The sequence below is a fragment of the Citrus sinensis genome, chromosome 9 (genome assembly GCF_022201045.2).
Source record: "Citrus sinensis cultivar Valencia sweet orange chromosome 9, DVS_A1.0, whole genome shotgun sequence".
Classification (NCBI taxonomy): Eukaryota; Viridiplantae; Streptophyta; class Magnoliopsida; order Sapindales; family Rutaceae; genus Citrus; species Citrus sinensis.
This window is the reverse complement of record NC_068564.1, coordinates 13,010,448-13,024,895: the sequence shown is the minus strand read 5'-3', so window position 1 is coordinate 13,024,895 and position 14,448 is coordinate 13,010,448. Positions and strand designations below refer to the sequence as shown.

At 29.9% G+C, this 14,448-nt stretch overlaps 1 long non-coding RNA gene across 2 annotated transcripts; it reads right to left on the bottom strand.

The window, feature by feature from the left end:
- Positions 1–2,956: 2,956 nt before the first annotated feature.
- LOC112496407 (uncharacterized) lies at positions 2,957–4,372 on the bottom strand. Of its 2 annotated transcripts, XR_003062957.2 has the most exons (3): positions 4,235–4,372; positions 3,983–4,102; positions 2,957–3,411 (listed from the first exon to the last, which is right to left on the bottom strand). It is a non-coding gene; the product is annotated as an uncharacterized LOC112496407 (long non-coding RNA). The 2 variants fall into 2 exon arrangements; XR_008051991.1 differs by lacking the exon at positions 2,957–3,411 and having other exon boundaries at positions 3,652–4,102.
- Positions 4,373–14,448: the final 10,076 nt, after the last annotated feature.

Below are 14,448 nucleotides of genomic sequence, written 5' to 3'. Positions count from 1 at the left end.
AAAATAGTGGACCTGAGACTAGCCCAAACTTTTTTTCTTAACCTCTTATCCAGGTCATCATGAGTGAGGGTCGGGCCGAAATCCGCTGGCCTAGGCCGACTCGGACTATTTTGCTCACCCTATTAAAAGCATTGTTCAGAACAGGATGGTAAAAGTAGCCCATTTAAAAAAAAAATGGGGGAAGAAAAACATAGAATATAGAGATTACATGGGATTCCAACTGCTATTATTTTCAAGGATCAGCAAATATTCATTTCTTTTGTCTTATTGCAATTATAGGAAGTGGAATAGTTTATGTCAGTCGATTATAGACGGACACGACACAATCGCCTTACCATCTTTATAAAGGAAAATCAAATCTTCATTCTTCACCATTTTTCTCTTTGTGAACAAGTTTTTAGGCTTTTGGCCCTAAACTTCACCTTTTACTCTCCAATAACCTAGATTAAAAGGTGATAGTGTGGTTGTTAGCCGTACGGTGTGGTGATTTTATCATGTCTATCTTTAATCGATTGAAACCAGCTATTCCACCTCCGACCGTTGCAATAAGACAAACCTTCATTCTTCACCATTTGTTTCTTTGTGAACAAGTTTTTAGGTTTTTAGCCCTAAACCTCATCTTTTAATATCCAATAACCTAGATTAAAACATAAGAGTATGGTGGTTAGCCGTGACCGGCTTCAACTCTAATTTGTTTCTGACTTAAGTGTGAAGATATTTAAACGGTAAACGGTTGATGGTGAGTAAAAGTCTAAATCAATTTGTAACTGTCAATTTCTTTTAAGATTCAAATTTTAGTAATCAATTAAATAAATGCTTAAACACATTCAACCATACTTGTAGACACCAAGTCCAAATATTTTTACTAAGACTAATGCTAGTGTGTTTAGGAAAAATTCAGATTTCACTACTTGGAGTAGTAATGGGGCGACACATGAAAGGAAAAGAAAATTAAGAAAGCCTTTTGATTAATTGGATCCTCACTCGCTTAACAGTATCAAATTAGACTTAGATCAAACCAAACATGATCTATTTAATAATCGTGCCAAAATATTGAGACTCTAACCCAACACAAAAAATAAACAGATTATCCAATAATCCGCTTAATATCTATATATTGAACAAAATTTACATCAATTATTTACATACTGTTTATATATATATACATAAACTATATATATAATTATTCTCAAGTGTGAGCATCCTTATTTTTTTAATGCAGACATATTGTTAAGCTGTGATTTAATAGATTTATGTTTCAATATACTATAAAACCATACGGTTTAATAGTATGTCTACACTAACTCTATTAAACTTAATAGCTTAATAGCATATCTGCATAAAAAAAAAAAATTGAGAACATCTGCGTTAGAGAAGGACTATATATATATATCAAAATGTTACATATTTACCGCTATTAAAGTTCTAAATCAATCTAAAATTTTATAAATGGAACACTGTGTATATGCTTATTCTTGCAAAAAAAAATAAAAAGAGAGAATCATGTCTAATATTTTAATGTTGATGACAATTATTTGCAAATTAATTTAGGATAGAAAATATAATTGTGTCATCAATCGGGTAAATGGGTTAAGAACTTTAGTCTTAACCCCATACAGAAAAAATATCATGTTAGACTAAACCCGATATATTTAATAATCATGTCAAATTTAATGATGCATACCCATTTATTCATATCGTGTAATCAGGTCGTATCAATTTTTGCCAACTCTAACTTTAGGTAATCTCAATTTTCTCGTGAAAATCTTTTTTCACTAGAATTTTCACCATTTTTTTTCTCTTCGATGTTTTAGCATTTTATGCCCTACACCTCACCTTTAATCAACAAAAAATTGACTAGAAAATTAGCGTAGGATTGCCAACCACTGCAGGCTCCATTTATGATCTCATTTTAATTGCTCCATTTTAATGGTTTAAATTTTATAAGTCATTGATCATTTTTTTCTTTTACTAGCTATTTCACTGAATCTTTGGTTCCGCCTAAATTCAACTTCCTGTTCACCACAATATATTATGAATCAATAAATCTAAGTTGTAACACTTAAATCAGTACACATAAATTCTTTGTTGAAGTTGGGTTTCTTGAAAATCTGGGGAAAATAATTATGCTTTTCGAATTATACCCCTAATTTTCATTTGAAATTGTGTATAAAATAGTTGTTTGTCATTTATAGTGCAATACATTTACTTTAAATTTGCAAATTCTACTTGTTGAATAGTTCCACATAAATAAAGAGTTGCGGGCAGTTATAAAATAAAAATTTAATAAAACATAAAATAGGTACTACCATTGCATCCAGTCGTTGGATCCATAGAAGGGTCCATTGGGATCCAACGAGGATCCATAGAAGGGTCCATTGGGATCCAACGACTGGGTGCAACGGTAGCACGGTACTACCGTTGCACCATAATTTTCTCCCATAAAATAATGAAATATAACCAAAAACTAATTTTAAAAAGATAGAATAAGTGGGGTTGGTAATACTAATAGTAACACTCCGAAGTCCCAAACTTCCTAATATATAGTCCCAACTCAAGAAAATTAAAAGAAAATCGTGTAACATTATCTACCACATCATTTTTTAGATAAAAATTTAAGATACGACTTATTACGTCTAACGTTTAATTGTTTATTTGGGTACATATCTTCGTATCCTGTGAATGGAAAGCAACCGAAAAGGGAAATTAAATAACACTCTTAGTTAATCCAGATACAGATGTATCCGCAGGCTGAAGAGCCCCATGATAACAGCAACACTTATTACTTTGTTTGTCCTTTATTTGTTAACATGGAAACTGTAGCAAGTTGCTGGCTGGCTTTATCACCACGTGTGCTCATGCATGTCCGATATCAAAGAACTCACCACCTCTTCTTCTCCTATGCGTCTTCCCTCGCTCTCTCCGTCAACACATAACTTTTTTGTTAACTTTTGACTTCAAACAAGCATCATTTTCTTATTAAAAGAAAAATGAAAGACTGTAGTTCCCCTCTTTTCTGTCTTCTCTTTGTTAATTCTAAAATTCCATGTACAACACGAAATTATTATTAGTTTATAATTTAGTTCCATGATTTGCATGTAAAACGAGAGAGGAAGCTTTTATATATTTGTCAAAATCGTACAAATTTATTATATACGACTTTTCTGCTTCATCTCCTTCTAAAAGATTACACAATAAGGGTCACTTTATGGTACACATGTGTAACATTCAATGACCCTTGAGTTAACTAGTGTGTGAGATAATCGAATAATTATAGATCACAACTCATAAATTTATTGTATATTACATATTATATGTAGTATAGTCTAACCCAACATAATAATCTTGTCACATACATAATCGCGTATTACAAAAGTAATATCCTCTGGAGGTAACTCAGCTAGCCTGTACCTGCGGAGTTCGATGAAAAAGAACATTATATTTTGCATTATATATTTTTGTTGAGTAATTAGAAAAAAAAAATAAATATAATATTAGGCATGTTCTCAACAAGCATTTATTCGAGTTTTTTTCTTTTACCAAAAATTTATAGAATTGAAGTAAATCTCTTCTCAAGATTAATAGTTGAGAGTTGACTTTCGAACTGTATATTCTAAATAGAATAAATGTATGTTTCTGAAGACTTGATAGATTCCAAATTATAATAAATCTATGCATTATAACCATTGAAAAAAGTACAATTGCAAAAGACTTAGTATATTCCAAATTATAATAAATCTATAGATTATAACCATTGACAAAATTACAATAGGAAAAAACAGGGGTTGCATATGATATTGCAAAGCAGTTAACAACCGTTTCCTGATAAAATTAATTGCTTACAAGGAAAAACGGCTAACACTAGAGCTAAACTAGCTAACTGATTAAGCATTATGCAGAATTGATAAGGTCCATATCAGGCATTTTAGAGGGCATTAACGCCAAGAAAATGAGCAAAATGATCATCAAAATGGGAACACACAGCAGTATCAGCGGCGGTGGCGGCAATGGCGGCAACACCAGAGGAAGTACCAAAACAAAAACAGTCACCACAGCCATAATCATGATTGTCCTTCTACAATAATATCTACTGCTGCTGCTGCTGGAAACATAATAATGCAAACAAATTAAAAAACATGCATTTTGAAACTCAATTCAATTTTATAATTCTCAAACTTAAATTGATTTTCTGAATAAATGAGAAATTAAGAAGGAAAAAAGTAAGATCAAGTACCAGAAGTAGTTCATGCAAATTAAAGAGGAGGATTGTGGGCCGAAGGAGCTAGTTTGGATCTGACGGTGACCGGAGATTCACAAGAAGCTATGGAGAAGTTTAATTAATTAATTTGAACTTTGTTGTTGGGAAACAGACTCTTGGGTTAAGGGCAGTATTTATGGTACGATAATGACAAGTTGATAAAAGAGGAGCATACCGCTGCATACGTTACAGAGTCAAGAGCCGTCAGCATCACCACACAAACACTTTCCCTATTATTACCACGTTTAGTTTATGTTTAGTTATCTAATTAGTTCAGCCAATGACAAACGTTTGTGTGCTTCTCAATAAATGACTTGTATCCATGCCATACATGTGCATACATGCATGTATATTTATATTGACAAAAACTTACATCAGTTATTGATTGAAGAGATCCAATAACTTTAAATTAATTTACATACTGCATCCCATACGTGATAAGACATTAACAGGAATACAATTTGTTCATATTAAAGACACAAGGGTTGAGAATCTTCCTTCAAAAGGAAAGAGAGAAAAAGGAAAAAAAAAAAGAAAAGAAAGGCAAAACATGAGAAAAATAGGAGAGATATTTTATGATCTACAATATTCTCTGTACTGATGTTGTAAAATTCTTTAAAAATTAAAAATTAAACCACGTTAAATATTATTTCTTATATGTATTTAGTATTGTCATTTGCAAGGGCGGACCCAACGCTTTATATTTCTCCGGGCTAAACTAAAATTTTTATATTTTTAAGAGAGTACAAATATTAATAAGTAAAAAGAAGTATATCAAATAAGGGTGACACGAAAAACCTATAAACATGTACTCTAAACAAAAATAAATGTACAAAAAGAGCAGAAAATAAAAGACAATTAAAATATAAAAATACTATTTTTCAATTATGGAATTTGACATTAGAACCTATAATAATATTAATTATATAAGAATTAATAAATCAATTAAGAATTTAAAGATAGAATAAATCAATACATGTAATTATAATCAATTAAAAATTGCAAGTAGAACTTTTATGTTTGAAAAATATTTAATTATTGGGCTTAAATAAATTAAACAATTAAAATCTATTCATCCTTTTAAATTATAAAAATATTATTAGTCAAAAATTTCAATAATAAGCTAAACTTAACCTAACAAAAAGGTATTTGTATGTCGTTATTTCTTTACCAAACACTCTGACTTTCTTTGAAAAATCAGATACTGATGATTCTTCCTTCAAAATCTTCTCAAAATAGTCAAATTTCATTTTCTAACTTATCCTCTTACTCAATGTAACTAATAAATAAAATCTCAATATTCACATAAAAATTTTATGAAATTGTTAATAATTTTTACCCTATGTTTTTTTAGTACTTTTAATACTAATGATGCTGTTATATTACATTTACATACTTTTTTCAATTAGAAATTTTAAAATTAAATTAAAGCGGTAATGAAATTTTAGACGCTTAATGTTTTCAATCCATTTAATAAATATATAATTTAATCACTTTATAAAAAAGTCATTAATTTCAAATGGAAAAATTAATATAATTGGATTAGGGGTGTATTTCAAAATAAAATAAAAATTCTATTGTTTTATGAAATTGATAAAAATATAAGGGTGACTGAATTAGGGACATATATGAAAATAATATAAAAACTCTATCTTTATATAAAATTGATCAAATCATAAGGGGTTTAAATGATGTTTTCTGGATCAGACCGGGCTACAGCCCCATCTAACTTAGTTGTAGATTTGCCACTGGTCATTTGTTATTTATATTTATATATCCTTTTACTTTTTGAGAACCTTTTACCTAGGGATGGCAAAATAATTCGGACCCAGACGAACCCGGATAATTCAGGTCGGGTTAAATCCGTACCGGAGTATAAAAAAATTTGGGTCCGGAATAGATTTTAAGAACCCGGATGGATCCGGGTCCGGTTCCGGGTTTGAGATAACCCGCATATCCGGAACCCAGACCCGGATATTCTTATTTTAGCATAATATTTAAATAATTTTTTAATATAAAAAGGGGAAAAAAATGCTGATGCCCTAATCATCCTTTTCGTCCTCTTTCTTTTCTCTTCTCTTTATTTTCTACTTTCACAGCCGCCTCTCTTCACCTTTTTCTTTTCTCTTCATCAAATCATCATTTTCGTTCCCATTCACTTCTTCTCTTCCTCAAATCATCCTTTTTCTCTTCAATTCTTCTCTTCATCAAATCATCGTCGTCACTCCTCATCGCTTCGCTTCGTTGTGTTCGCATTCATCATCATCACCAGCCTTCATTTGGCCGTTGTTTCTCCATTGCGATCTCTGTTTTGGCTGCCGTTCATCCGTCTTTTGCGAATTGCGCTGGCGGCTGTGACGTGTTCACCATCATTATATCATCAGCCACTGATGTTCATTACTTCGCCAGACACCGATTGTTGAAGTTTGTGAATCAAATCTGTGAATCACGATTTTGAGTTGTAGACATGGATTTGTATTTTGTGAGTGTATGTCATGGATCTGTATTTGTAAATGGTTTATTGTTTTGAAATTAAAAATCTGTAAAATTAAAATGGTTTATTACTTTGTATTTGATTTATGTTGAATCTGGTTTTGCAAATTTGTAAAGTATTTGATTTTTTTTATTTGTATGTGATCCGGGTTAAAAACCCGCAATCCGGAAACTCGTAATAATCCGGGTTTAACCCGTTCCGGACCCGGTGTCATAAAAACCGAGTTTAAATCCGGGTCCGGTATAATATTTTAGTATCCGGGTCTGGAACCGGAAAGACCAAACCCGGACCCGGACCCGGATTTTGCCATCCCTACTTTCACCCCTAGCCACTAGTCATGCCGTTTTTTGACACATTCACAGGGTCTTCGTTAATGATGGCCCGTGGGCCGTGCCGGCCACCAAACATCGGCCCACGCCGGCTTGTGGGCCGACACGGCGCGGCCCACCAAATTGGTGGGTTGTACCGTGCCCACTTTTTTTTTATAAGAGCCCGGCACGAGCCCACTCATGGCGTGCCCGTGCCGTGCCGTGCCGTGGGCCGTACCCAAAGAAGTCCACCAACTTTTTTTTTTCCTTTTAAGTCCACATGTCTAGCATGCCTAAAAAAACTCACGTGTCTAGCGTGCTTTATTTAAGCCCACGTGCTTAGCGTGTTTTTTTAAGTCCACCAACCTAATAATAATAATAATAATTTCATAGATCATAGTAATGATTAATGAAAAATAAAATTAATATCCTAGAATAACAATTACACCTAATTTTATTTGAACTATTGCATATAAATTCCATTGAATGAAAATGTAATTTTTAATTTATCATAAAAATATTTTGTTCATAATTTTATTTTTTTGTGCATAAATATGAAAAATACTTCATTCACAAATGAAATATATCTCCATTAACTATTAACTAAGTTATGATTTCATAAATGAAATATTAATGTCGTAAAATTTTTGTTTATCATTTATAAAATCATGATATTTATTTATCCATTTAATAAATTATAAACATAAAAAAATTAGAATATTTATTTAAACTAGAACTTAAATTAATTTTTAAAAAGCCTATGCTAAAAAAATATATTAAAAAATTTAATTTCAAGATATTTATAAAATCATGATATTTTATATTTATTTTTCGTTAAAAAATTTTACTTTGATATACTTTGGCCCACGTGCTATTGGTAGGCGGTAGGCCACGGGTCGTGTGCTTAGCTCACCAATGAAGCATGTTTATTACGTTCCTTTTCGCGTGTCGTGCTTTGGCACATCTCTAATCGTGTCGTACTTTAAGGGCCGCATGCCTAAAATTCTAGGTGCGGCACGGCACGCTGCGTGCCGTACCAAAACGTGCTCGTGTCATGCCATGCCGTACGGACACGTGCCTTGCCTCTTGCCACCCAGCCCATTGGCGATCTCTAGTTTCCGTCCTCCAAATATTATCTTGTATTTGGTACATTACAAGAATTAAGAATCAGGATCGAGTTAACTAAATGATTAGATACAAATTTATATTTAATTTCAGAATATATGAATGTATACAAATTAAAATATATTAATGTTATAATAATACTTATGTTTACAAATTAAAATATATTAATGCTATACTAATTTTTCATTTAAATATATTAACAATGTAATAGTGTTTATTTTAGGGGAGAAAAGATGATAAAACTCCAAACATTTCAAATATATATCCACACCCACTGGATATGGATATAGATTTTATTCATATGGGTTCAAATATACCAGACATAGTGTATTTTTTTTTTTAAATTTATAGTTAGAAATAGTAAATATATCTTCAAATTAATTATATAAATAAAATTTTTGAAAGTAATATAATTGGTTACAATAAATTATATATATATATATATAATTATTTATATTTCAATAAAGTAATAATGATTTACAATGAAATATACTTCAAAAGATAAATATCAGCAAGTTAGATAGTAACATCTGTCATCACTGTCGACGGCGGTGACCGGCGGCGATGCATAGAAGAGTTATGAGATATTAAACATAATATCAATTCTATATTTAATAATCTACACAATACTGCAAATGAAGCAACACGGGAGGACAATGCGCAACATCAACCACAGAGGCACCAACTTGGACAAAAAATTATCAATACCCACCCGTAATTATTTTTTACAAGTAAATTTTTTTTTTCCAGTGACGTTGGTAGAACTTTTGCACTTTTGTGCATAACAATTTATTTATTTTGTTAGTTTTTATTTTATAGGATTAAAATGTCCTGAACTTAAATCTTAGTAAATGGGTACCCACGCCAGACAAAAAAAGTTATCTATACTCACCCATCTTCATATGGTTTCTATATTAAAATATTTTTGTGTAAGATCTTTAAATTTTTGGATCGATATGGTTCGGATATTTTGGATATCAAATATGGGTGAGTTCAGTTGCCATTACTATAAGGGAGCCATATTTTCCTATTGGTGTCCATTATTGTTGGTTGAGTTCTCAGCGAGGGTTGGTCGATTTTGATCGCTAAGGGGTTTGGGTGATCAAAATCGAGAGTGAGTGCTAAGGTTTCAGATGATGGGTTTGTGAGAGTGATAGAAGTATAGAACGAAATGTGTTTGGTGTCATACGACTTTTCACGACTTGGCATAAGGCCACAAGCAAAGCCTTGGCATCGGCCATCATGACCTAAGGCAGTGACATTTGGCCTCCACACTTAGAACAAAAAAGGGGTAGATTATCTTTCAATTAAAATTTGAGTTTTTTTAAATATTTTTTATTAAACACCGTCGTTTCATTTTTTTTTTTAAAAAAGGGTCAAACTTATGTAAATGAGGTCAAATTAAAATTTCTATTTCGATTACTTGATGGTTAAATCTCCCTCAAAAGATAGGCATAAATTTTTAACATTGAAAGTTTATCACTATTTGTAATCTAACTATGATATGGGTCTCGCCTAACCCCCACCTTCTGGTAGTTTTTTATTAAAAAAAATGATAGAAAAAGTCTATCACGAATTTATTAAAATTACTTTACATATCTAAAATATATCATGAGTTTATCATTTTTGTTTAGAGTGGGACTATTGGCACCCCTCCAAATACCTCTTAACACCCCTTTAATTATTTTACAATTTTAACCTTTATTAAAATTACATAATATGACAATTTTGAATTAAACCCCACTCAAAAATTAAATAATTTTTTTGTCTTAAAAATTCTTTATATAGCATATTTTCATTTAAGAATTTCAAATTTAGAAGAAAATAACCATGCAAACTTTAAAAGATCAAAATTTCATCATTAGCAAATCCAAATGGCTTTAGAGAAGAAACTTTCGAACCCCATGAGAGAAATTAAGTTTCAGATCTCCGTCGATAAACCAAATAACATTTGGCCTTAGAATTGCATGCATGGTAGCCAAGTGTTTGCTAAGCGTCATCGTCAATTAGAATGATTTGTCATGCATTGGAGCAAAGTGTTTGTCATGTAGTGTTCCAATGATTTTCCACATCAAAAGTTTCGTGGAAAATAGTTTCTTTTCCTTCTCTCTCTCTCTCTCACTACTTTTTAATGGATGATTAATTGTCTCAAAAATCCACAACCAAGGGATCAATAAAATTATGAACTAAATAAGAATGTAACAATTAATTTTAAAAAATAAATAAAATGACTTAGAGAACCAACTGTTCTGGACCGCATCATAAAGGAAGATGCAATGAAGTGGTGCCAGTTTAAATACGAAAGTGTATTCCTTAGCAAGTCCGAGAATATTGGTGTAGGAAAAAAATAAATAAGAATTAAAGAATGGGATTTATACTAATAGATCTTAATTAAGGGTATTTTTGTCATTAAAGGAGGTGTTAAAAGAATTTTATAATATTTTAATAAGGTTAATAAAGAAAAGAGGCGTTAAGAGATATTTAGGGGGTGCCAATAGTCCCACTCTTTTGTTTATAGTAATTAGTTACGGCCCAACTCTATATCCACCGACTTACTTTTTAATCCATAATTTATTTTAAACGTGTGCTAAAATTTCTTTAAGTTATCATCCACCCCACTTGATCCCTCATCGCTTTCTTTAAAGTTAACCGGAAGTCATTTTCATAAAGCGGTTGGTGCGAAACAACCAATGCTGTTTTAAATAGAGTCCTCGATGCTAAGAATACACTTCTCATGTTTGTCTTAAAGAAACTATGGGTTTACATGCAACCATTGAAATTATAGCTTCTTGTTCATGCATTTCACTGGGTACATATTGTTCATGCATACCACTTACACATGAAAGAGGAATGAAAAGGAATTTGTCGAAACTTGAAACCAAATGAATAGGATTTACTAGGAATCTTATTGAAATTAGAAACAAAAAGTGGAACGTAACCTCTACCTCTCGATGGAACCATGACTTGAAGAGCCTTTTACAGATAGGCATGTCTGCAAGATATACTGATTGCTCGTGTGCTTTAAGATAATAGACCACGTAAGAAGTAGTTACGTGATTAACAACTCCAAAAAAGCAACACTTGCATGGATTGACAAGGTGCAGATTGGCTTAAAATTTTAATTACAGAACTATATGACAGTGTAAAGGCAGTCACCAATGAAGAACGCTTACTAACTTCAAGCACTAATACAGTAATATAAAATCAACAATCATGATACATCCATTAAAATACAATTGTGCTGTATGCCTGTAACTGCAAAACTTTAAGTTAGTTGCTATTGTTACAAAATAGTAATGTTCAATTTGTATCGATAGACCATCGTATTAGTCTTACAAAAGAGTAAAATATAAAAAGTGAGTAGCGGAAAAATCTATACTACAAAATCAACAAAAAAAGTGAGTAGTGATATTTTAAGTGTTTTCTGCAGGGGTTAGCATAAACAGAGTAATTTGATACTATATATGGATTTGTTATTGCAAATTTTCGTTGATATAGAGGCGCTATATATTAACCAGAAAAATTTTCTGTTCAGGCAACAACACCCTTTTTTTAAAAGAAAAGAAAAATTCTTGTTAAAAAGCGATTTTTAATAGTTAGCTAGTAGAACAACCACTGTCAATTAATTTAAGATAAATGTTCGTTTAGTCTCTATACTTTAAAAAATAACTCAAACATCCTTACAGTTAAATATATTATATTCTTGCGCTTATTTATCTTTCTTTTTATAATAATACCCTTTCAACAATACTCTTTGCATTAATTAATTTATTATAAAAAGTTAATTAGAAAATTAACCAATAATTATTTATTTGTAAATTAACTAATAAATATAAGTATGAAAGAACTAGTATGATTTGTAATTGAATAACAATTTTACTAATAATTATTTATAAATAAATTACTATCAGTCAATTTAAGACAATGTTTACTATCCTTATAACAATCTTACTGTTAATTATTTCGTAAAAATTAATCTACCAAATTAATCCTAAGAGTAAAATAATAATATTAAAATTTGTGTAAATTTTTATGTTACGTTTAAAATTAATTTGATAAATTATTATTTATTAATATCTTTAAGAATATTGTTATAAGGTTATCATTATAAAAAGAAAGAAAAAGAAAGAGTAAAGCATAGCATATTTAATAACTGAGATGATTTGAGGTATGTTGTTAAGATACAAGAATTAAATGGATAGTTGACACAAAATATGAGGAGTAAGAGCATTTACCCATTAATTTAATCTTCTACTACTGGCCTATCGGTTGGCAGCTGCATTGCCGTTTTCGTTGAACTAGAAAAATAGTTTTGAGAATAAATTAGCTGATACACGAAATCTCACTTTGACTCTTCCTTAATTTAGGTTAAAAGAAAAGAAATTGAACATGATGGTAACGGTAAGTTGGTACTATTATACTGTAAACATTGAGTATAAAAACAAAAATAAACCCGACTTTGAGTTTTACTGTTTACGTTCAAGAAGAAAGCTCGTATGGAGCTCTCTTCAACATGGAATCATTTCACTTTTGGCCCTATTTTTTTTTTCTTTCTCTCTCTCTCTCTCTCTCAAGATTCTGATATGTGAAGGATATTGTTACTCTTTGATTCATATCTGTGTCCAAGTTATTTTTTATTTTTATTTTTTTTGTGAGATATATTGGAATTTTTCTTGATGATCATCTGAAGTTTCCGAAGTTCAAACGTAGAGAATTTCAAGCTGTAAATCAATTTTTATTAGACATCCATTTATAGTGCATATGAACTCTTTGTGGAAGGTATATCATTTGGAATTAGGCATCTCTTGTGCTGCTTTGTAAGACGCCAGCAATCTTTGTGATGGTATAACTGAATATTTACTATAATGATTTCATAATTGAAGATGAATGTTTATTTAGTCTCTATATTTTGAGTTAAATGTCCGTTTAGTCCCTATATTTGAAAAAAAATTCTCAAGACACTTTTATTATTAAACATATTACACTCCTTCCCTTTCTTTTACTTTTCTTTTATAATAATACTCTTGCAAAAATATTCTTGGGATATTACTGAAAAGAAAAAATGATAATTATTAAATTAACCTTAAAATAATTTATTAATTTGATTTTAGAATTAAATTGGTAAATTAATTTTTATAGAGTAATTATTAGTAAGATTGTTGCAAAGATATAAAAAATACTAGTTCTTTCATATTGATATTTTTCTGCTAATTTATAAATTAACTTTTTTATAGATAAATTAATAAATGTCAAAAATATTGTTGAAAGAATATTATTATAAAAAATAAAAAAGTAGGAATAAAAATATAATATATTAATTATAAGAATACTTTAAAATATTTTTAAAAATATAAAAATTAAATAGACATTTAAGTCATAAACCAATGTTTACCCTCATAATTAATAGAGCGTAACGTTTTTCTGTGGATTTCTAATGTATGCACTAATGTGGTACTAGGATATCAGTGAAATATGATCACCACCTTTTTAGAAAATAACAATAATGCAGATGCATGCATATTGATTTCCTCATGTGCATTATTGTTTCATTTAAAACTAGCTTGTGCACTGAACTTTGTCTTAATTTTTTATTCACTGATATTTTCTCTTTCCACTTTATCACCTTCATCGTCATCTTTTCTTTCACCTATTGCGTTTTACAAATCTTTAATATGAAAAATGGTTTCTGCTTTGTTCTACTATTTTCATCTAAATAAATCGTGGACAAAAGCATGCGTATTAAAATAAACATGTTTAAATAAAAGTGCATAAAATTATTAAGGGGGAAAACCTCATAACCTACTAACATGATCAACTTATGTAAAAACTGAATTCCATTGTAAAGTTAATTATCGACTTATGGTGTGTTTATTCATGAATAATTGGAATGGAGTAAAATCAGAGTAGAGAATGAAAATTAAAATAAATTATTTACTTTAATTATAAAAATTAGAATCAGAATAAATTATATTATTATTGATGTGTTTACTTTATCTTATAATTAGAATGAATTTTTATAAATTATTAAAATGACCTTATTTTGATTATTGTTATTATTTATTATAGTAGTTGTGATTATTATTATTCAAAATAATTATTTTTAATAATAACAACAATAATAATTTTAACAATAATAATAATAATAATAATAATAATAATAATGATTATTATTGTTGTTAAAATTATTAGTATTATTATTATTAACAATTACAAAAACAAGAATAACAATGACAATTACAATAATATAATAATATAATAATATT